Genomic DNA, 7774 nt, shown 5'->3' with positions numbered 1-7774 from the left:
TTATCTTTTCTCTCAACTTTTCTATATGATTTGTATCTCCTTTTTGTTGTTACTTATCAATGATGAGATGGGACCAATGTTTTTCCCCTTTCTTCGATATGATGGGTTGATCTTATGGTATTGGGTAATGAACCAGTTAAAGCTATTGCTTACATTTATGAGTTGCTTATTTTGGGTTGTCTTCAGTCTACCTCATGAACATGAACCGACATTGTCAGAAGAATGCGATAGGTTGGTTTTGTGGATTGGTTCTTATGATTGTCTAGCTAGACATGATTGATACCTACATATTTGATGCACTGTTAATAATGACCGAGCATTCAGCAACATCAGGCTAGGATATATCGGTTGTCACAATTTACTTTATTCCACTTATGTGAATTGTATCTAGTCGTTAGTTATTAAGAAGAATAAAATGAGATTTGTGCTTATGAATGTATCAAGGAATATGTTACAATTTTGACAAAACTAGTTTGGGAAGAAGGAAACATAAGGGAAATCTTTTGTGACAAAAGAGAAAAAATAATAAATATTACTGCAACTTGTAGAGAGTTTTTAATGCTTTTCCATGTGAAAGATGATACAATTTTATCTTCATCCTTCTTTTTGCCCCAAGAGACTAATGAGTGCATACAATTCCTTTTTTTTTTTTGGGTGGGGTTTGGGGTTCAAAAGCTTTTACGTCCTAAAATCTACCCAACTGGGTCTAGAGGTCGAAGCCTTGCTATTTCCTACAGGATGAACAAATGAAGTGTACTAATGTTTCTTTTGATGTAAGTATAGAAGCATTATTAAGAGAAGAAGGCACGCTACTAAAACAATCTAAATATACTGTTAAAAGGAAAGACAAGTTAATGACATTGAGAGAAGGAATGAAGCTAAAACAATATCGAATTAAATCCAAAAGGGTCATGTAAAAAGCATCGAGAAAGGCTAATGTTCAAAGTGCTATGCACCTCCTAGAACTCTTCTTGGTTCAACATACAACATTTTCAAGTTGTTGGGAGGCATTATAGTCTCCAATGTTTCTTTCCATGATAATTTTAATTAAGGTTGTTATGTCCCTTTTCTAAATCGAGTTATTAATTTCATTTCTAAACAAATTTCCCAAAGCTTCTACCGCTTTTAGAATTTGACTGTAGAAATTTGTAGTTTCTCTTATTCTCATTGTTGTGTCGGTGCATAGTTGCTTACACATTGTATCCGTTGGTATGTTTCTAGGCTCTGCTTGGCTTATATGGATGCTGCATGGAGCCTTCTGCAGCTAATTGGGTCGTTGTCTCTTACTGTGCATGATAATCCTTGAATTTATACTATTTCATGTTGGTTTGTGCTTGATTTTTGTGTTTTTCATCCAAAAATTTATATGCAGTTAAGTGGTTTTATGGTATTCAAATTACTCTTTGGCTTATAGACTCATGATGGGATGCTTGCTTTTGGTTTCCCAATGACAAATGAAATAAGCGATTCATGAAACACTATATGCTTAATCTTTCGTAGAGTTGTGTGATTTTCATTATATTTTGGATGGAAGATGTCATAATATGGCTTTAGAAGTTTTGACTTGATAAGGATCAATTTGAATGTTTGCTTTATTATCATGATGATATTATATTTTAGCAAAAATAGGCAACTTACAGAGTGGTGATGCGAAATTAGCTATACTTGTTAGCAGGAGATAAGTTACTAATTTTAATTAGCTCCATTCATCCTATCTGAACCAAATGAAATTTTTCAGAATCTATTATTTGCTCATTTATTTTGCTTCATTGTAGTTTTCCTTTATTTCTTTCTGAACCTGCACTTGATCGACATTTGCGTTATGTCGTGGGTTTATGTGATCAATGTTTTTTTTTTAGAAAAGGAAATTGTAGAAACATGCAAAGAATTATTGTGGGCATGATGATCTCCTTCTGCAGGCACTAGCCACTTGAATTTTATAAGTTCTGTCTTGCATTATAATACTATTACTCTATTATATATGCCCAAGTTTCTCTTGTTTAGATTTCGTTACTTCTTACCAGCGATAGCATTCTCATCATGATTGGTTTGCTAGATTTGTTCTTTTTGTGCATGGTCTAGTTGATAAAGTTAAGTTATTGTCTAATATTGCTTATGCTACTTATGGTGACATATTCTTCTTGAACTTTCCTTGGATTAATATGCTTTTGATTACTCAGTATGTATACCTATTACGGGATGAACAAAGAAGGTTGTCCTTGTATGCAGCTTTGTTTTTCCCATTCAGAACAGTCACATATGAAGATAACAAAGGCAAGAAGGTACCTTCGTCTTTCCTTTCTTCAATTTGCATGTGCACATCTTCTAATTGGATTAATGGGTCATTCTCCTTTTGGATTGAACTTAAATTGGATACATAAAGTTATCCCAATTTTTACATATTGTTCCCTTTCTATTGCAATCAAAGTTATTTAATGTCTTCTACAGATTCCAATTATCAACTACATTTTTTGAAACTCTCTCAAGCGAAAGGCTAGCGATGTTGAGATAGTTAGTTCATATACATCTGGAAAATTTTGTACTTGATGAGCTATTTATCTTTTATGCGGCTCTGAATTAATAGTAGTTAAAGTCTTTCTCATTTTAAGGTTGTCAGTGTACACTCTGCTATGGCGAGACTGCTTAGCTTAATTCTCTTTTTTGAATCAAATGTTGATAGAGAGCTCAATGAAGATGATATGGGCAGTGAACTTGTTGATGTCCCTGCTTCGTCAAAGCTGCGGGTATTAATAGGTAAGAATAGAGTAGTTTTTCTCTGGTTACTTTGAAATTTTTTTCGTCTGCTATCTTTTCACTCAATGAAAAAACATTGAGTAATGAACTAAGCCATCAGGATTGTAGAGTTGAAATTTCTATAAGTGAAAGCACAAGAGATGCGAGACAGTTACTAATTGACTTATCCAGTATTTCCTAGGCATCACCAATCTAATGATGATACCCACGGTGTTTCATCAACGTATTATTTGAAATTCCGTAACAAAACGGGGAAAAAATTCCAGTTGAGAGTGGTAGGGAATCATGGATATTTCCTTGGAAATGAGAAGTGCGATAGTATTTTGGAATTGGAATCCTCATCTGTAGAGGACTATGGCATATGTAAATCTTGGCTGGGTTCATCGCATTCACATCGAAACCGAAATGTTATTTTGTATATTGATATCTTTATACTGTTCTAGCAATACTTATGTTGTATATATTGTGAACCCAATGTGCTTATGGCCATGAAATTGGACCTAGGTTTAATTTACCTTTTCTTTTTCCTTTGCCTTTTTAACCTTGAGATTGTCACTAGACTGTTACTTCCTAGTCTGAGTCAACCACATGGATTGTCCGCATAAAGTATTGAAGTAGTTTAAGAGGACCATATCTACTTGGTTCACCTTCATTTTGGTTTGTCACACTTTGTCAATCTTTGTGTTATGTTTTAGCGTCATTTTATGAAATACTTATGCCATATCGTTTCTCGTCTATGTAGGATTTCTCTTGCGAGAAGTGAAGGATTTATGGCGAGTTGCATTATCGATTGATGTGCTAGCTTATCCCTCTCCTATTGTCTGCTCTAAAGATGCCATGTTCAAGCACACCGAATTAGACAAGAGAAAAAAGGTATTCCAAGCAGTTGAGAATGCTATTCTCAGATTAGGTATGTCTAGAGGTCCTTTGCTTTCTTTGTCTTACAAAAGTTCATCCATGCATTGTGGATTGCTCATAAAGGATTTATGCTCTGATCCCTCCCTATGCCATTGGTTTTTATGAGTAAGGACACCCAGAGAAATTGAATTTGCATGTGTACTTTCTGCATGAATTCAATTTTTATTAGAGTTTGCATGGAATCTTTTGGAAAAGTAGTCTTGGGATTTGTTTCGAGGATTGTTCTGATATACACTCCATTTGCATGATATGCAGGCCTAGAAAAAATATGGGAAGTGAAGCCTCTAGTCACTAGAAAGGACATTATGAATGTTCTGCAGCTCAAATGTGGAGGTCCATTGGTTAAAGAATGGGTAGGCGATACTTTTCCACACCAATTTACTGAACTACGAAATTGAAGTTGACTTGTTGTTTCTTTTTCAGCAACAAAAGCTACTTGCGTGGCAACTGGCAAACCCGGCCGAAACTGCAGATGAGTGCCTCCAATGGATGAGGCAAACTCATTTAAAGCGAATAAAAATGGAGTGAATTGAGGGAAAGGTCTATGCAAGCTATGGCATTTTTTTATTTATTTTTTGTAGTTCAAACATGTTTTGCAAGGTCTGGAACTCAGAAGACTAGTTTCAAAATTATGTTAATGACTAGCCGGTTTAGGATGTAAATTCAAAGGCTGTTGGTGGAATTGTTTACATTGAAATTTTGACTACTAGTATCTTGTTTTACAAGAGAAAGATGATACGTTTGTTATAGTTGGATACATCATCTCCGGTTAATACCAAAGAGCACACCATCTCTTTTTGCACAAGCACGGATTTTTTTGACCATGAAAAATTATGCATGAATAACTACATTGTATGAGCAGTGGTGAAATTGAAAATGGCAGAACAAAATGATTGCGTGATGGCTTTTAGCTTCTTGTTATTCTGATTGACCATCCATCTGGGTCTTCAGCTTCATCAAATAATTTACACGATCCATTCCCTTGTGCTTTATAATATCACAAAGTAAATTTTCTAGCATATGCACATCTCTAGTGTGCGGCTAATGTAGTTCACTCCATACTAATTCGTAGTTTCTAAAGACTGATGGTGGAGATCAGAGAACTATTATGATACAAGATGTGAGCCTCGCGTGTTAAGGACCCCTTACTATTACTCATGTTATTAGGTTGGCAATACGTGTTTGCAGGTGGCATTTGTATAGACGTAAGGGTATATTGAGAATTATTTGATTAATCGTGTTTAATTTGACCATGTATAGGACGTGACAACACTAGCTGGTTAATTGATTATATAAACTAATTTCGTATCTTGTGGGTTGTCACAAACACGATGTGTAATTACGGTCTCTTGTAGGTCAACATGAAATGAACGAACACAGTGAACCTCATTCCAAGTCTGCTAACTTTTGGTACGTGTTTGAATTATGTTATGTGTCAGTATGAGAAATTGCTACCATTACTCGTGTGGACACTTGCAGCTGGTTCTTGGCACTTTTAAGGGGGTGGTCTGGGGTTTGGCCACTGCATTTGTTGTGATCTATTGACCAAAGTCGACCTTAATTGAGTGGAAAGAGGATTCATCACTGTTGGGAAACAAGCGGCAACCAATCTGCGCTAAGCATTTACCAGTTATAGCTTTGTGTCCTCAAACATACTGCTTATCTATAAAAAATGTTCACTGCCAACATAGAGTGATACCGATGCATTTAACAATATACTAAATTTACTACACCTTTGAATGCTTGAAATTTACCATTGTCGATTTTCATAGGTAATCGTCTTATGCAGTACAGGAAATAGTACAACTACCATATCGCAAACGTTTCTAAAGTAGTGCCAGAATTATAGAAACATTTGCTAACATACTCAAATCTGCTAAACGTACTAAACTTGCCTCTATATATTAAGAAGCTGGTGTTTTTGAGGGCCGAGTACGCCTTGAACGGTACCAAACATCACTCTCTCCTGACTTTCACAGTGCGAGTATTGCCACCAAAATTTAAGAAAAGAAGAAGAAAGAAAGAAGAAGCAGAGAAGCACCAGATGGGTAATTTCCTAGATCTGTGAGTACTGCTTCACAAGACAAATTCAGGAAAAAAAAAAAAACAAATACAAAACAGGCAGTGAGATTCGTGAACAAAGCAAAGAAGGTTATCAAGGGGGAAGAAAGCTCAGTGCTGATTAAATATTAAGTGCATCTCTGTGAGTAGAAGACTCCCGTAGGTTATAAGAGTACAGGAAGATTCTGAGTCCAAACCTCTCACACCAGATGCAGTAGCACTATTTTGACACTCATTTACATAGTTCTCTCCGGTCACTATGTTCATCTGCAAAACCACTCACTACACCAGAACTAGTTTCATTTTCAACTTTTGCTACAATTGCAGAAGGAAGATCAGTATTAGCAAAAGTTGAATTTTCCCTAGCTTGAGTATATGAAACACCATAATCTATTTCTGCTGCAGTTTTTGTTAAATCAACTTCAACTGATTTAGTACTTCGATTATCCCTTGAGCTTTTATCTGCAACATCCAAGTCACCTCCAGGACGGTCACACTCTGCATGAACAGAAGTTGATTCAAGATCTTTCTCACCATCTACCTCAATATCTGACTGAATTCTTTTGTTGCCCTAGGCACTTGAGCATTTAGGTCTAGTGATCATCAGCAAACTCTCTTCCTTGTGGTTCTTGGTTTCCAATACTGAGCCCTTAGGGTCTCTAAAACGCACTCGTGCAGCTAAAGATAATCCATGACAACCATGACCATGAAACATATCAGCAGAACTTGATCGGGCACCATCACGGTTTGGCCTTGACCGATTCCATCGAACATATGGACGAAATATAGCAGACTCTTCAGAGTCCTTGGCATTTTTACTCCCATCAAATTGAGATGACTGCTTAGAAAAAGCAAACTTATTCCTTCTACCACCACGGATAGAGTTCTTTTCTCCTTCAACCAAATGGCCCTCCCCATTAGAATCTAATTGATTATCGGCACAGTTTGAACCACAGAGAAGTCTGGGCCTATCACCACTCCCAAGAGAGTCCCCTTGAGGTGATGCAGCCAATGCAAGACTACCCCTCGCTTCACTGTGACAATGATAAACACATATGTTGGTATGCAGGAGAGGACAAAGAATTAAATGATCCATTCAACAGCTCAACTGAAAGGCCCTCTATAACCATTGAAAAAGCAGTCAAAGCATACCTGGTCAACACTTGTTCCAGATGCTGATCAGTAAGCGAAGTTGATTGCACAATGGCTGAGGTTGCAGTGCCATTTTTAAAGTCCAAAGGATTGCCTCCTGAAAGCGAAAACCATGCAAAAGGATCATTACTACCTACATAAGTAACTTAAATAATTAAATTAGAAAAGGAAAGGTCCAACTGCCAGAAGCATCAGGAAAAGAATCTATTATACTTTCTCAAGGAATTCAAGCTCTCTTCTCCGTTCTTCACAATAGTCATATTCCAGTCTGTTATTGGCAAAAAGAAGTTTGCTTTAGATTCAGCCCAAATGTAGGGCAGAATGAAAATTCAGATGGATGAGGGAAAAGGCACAATGGAGGGTCACCTAAGTTCTGCTTGAGCCTTCACCTAAGTTCTGCTTGAGCCTTTTCAATTGCTGCTTGGTGCGGAGAGGCTTTAATACTAGTGCCAACTCCACCTTCAGCAACTCCACCCATGGAAGAATCAACCTCAGCATTTACAAGGAGAGTGGAATCTGCGCTACATCCATGCATTCCAACACTTTTTTCTACAAGCTTTTGCCTTCCATTGATTCAACAATCTACAATGACCTCAAAAGATTATTCAACTTGATCGTGACTGAAGCATCATTCTGTTGTCAGATTGAAATAGACAAACAACTTGCTAAATCAACAACATATTCAAACCCAGAGCAATCTTGAGCAGTCAGATTAAAGAGAAATACCTCCCCTGAATCTGGATATGGCGAGAATACATCACTGAAACCGAGAACCAACAGGTGTTCCAAAGGGCAACAACGTTAACAACTACATTGATAATTAACACGTAATCCGACAGAAAACCAAGTACAGGGTCACCTTCTGCTGTCGAAAGGACACTGAATTACA

At 36.9% G+C, this 7774-nt stretch overlaps 1 pseudogene; it reads left to right on the top strand.

Annotated features, from left to right (window-relative positions):
* Window positions 1–127: 127 nt before the first annotated feature.
* LOC120289875 lies at window positions 128–4231 on the top strand (annotated as a pseudogene).
* The last annotated feature ends 3543 nt before the right edge of the window (window positions 4232–7774 follow it).

The sequence above is a fragment of the Eucalyptus grandis genome, chromosome 11 (assembly GCF_016545825.1).
Source record: "Eucalyptus grandis isolate ANBG69807.140 chromosome 11, ASM1654582v1, whole genome shotgun sequence".
NCBI lineage: Eukaryota > Viridiplantae > Streptophyta > Magnoliopsida > Myrtales > Myrtaceae > Eucalyptus > Eucalyptus grandis.
This window is presented reverse-complemented; position numbering and strand designations above follow the sequence as displayed.